We start from the raw sequence: 898 nt of genomic DNA, 5'->3' as shown, positions 1-898 counted from the left end.
CTGTCAAATGTAAACATAATAGACCGGATGTTGTTATTTGGGACAGAGGGGCAATGGTATGTACCATCATAGAGGTCAGTTGCCCTGCAGATATAAATATCTCTTTCAAAATCAAAGAAGAGGGTATCTATGGACAACTGCTTCGAAACCTCCAGCTTCTATATCCAGGTTATGAATTCATATTCATACCAATAATAATTGGAGCACTAGATTTTGTTAGTAAATGCTTAAAGGGGAATCTGGATAAACTGGGATTTCCAGAAAGATAAATCGATCGGCTTATTCGTACAAGTGCAATCTGTGAGTGGAACAGTATGAAGAAAAAAACCGAAGAGAAAAAAAAAAAAGAGTTAGAGAAAGGGAAGAATCGACTGATCTAAGTATAGAACTAGTACTGTTATATATCGAGTCCGAAATGATTGCGCTAAGTTTATGTCGCTGAATATATATATTCTTATATTCTTTTACTTGTTTCAGTCATTTGACTGCGGCCGCACATAACCCACACACACACACACACACACAAATGGTGACGAATGGAAAACAGGCTCCTTTATTAAACGCGTCACACGGTCGAACACAAAAATATATCAAATGATATATATATGTTATACTTCGATAACATAGAGAATTCGTAAATGCCAGTAAGGAAGACGATAGGAACACAACCGTATGAGATGAATAACAGTAAGATTTATTGGAGCATCAAATCGTATGTCTGTGTGTAAGTGAATGCGACATAATGAAACACAATAAAAGACAGGCCGTCATGTAAAGAAAAGTGTGTGTGTAAGTAATACATGTATGTGGGTACGAGAGATACACAGTATTGAAATAGAGTCAGTAACACGTATAAGGATTTAAGATACCAGTTCATAGAGTACACAGTGGTATTATA

Source organism: Octopus bimaculoides, chromosome 8 (assembly GCF_046866305.1).
Source record: "Octopus bimaculoides isolate indiv1 chromosome 8, ASM4686630v1, whole genome shotgun sequence".
Taxonomy (NCBI): Eukaryota; Metazoa; Mollusca; class Cephalopoda; order Octopoda; family Octopodidae; genus Octopus; species Octopus bimaculoides.
Note: the sequence above shows the minus strand (reverse complement) of the source record.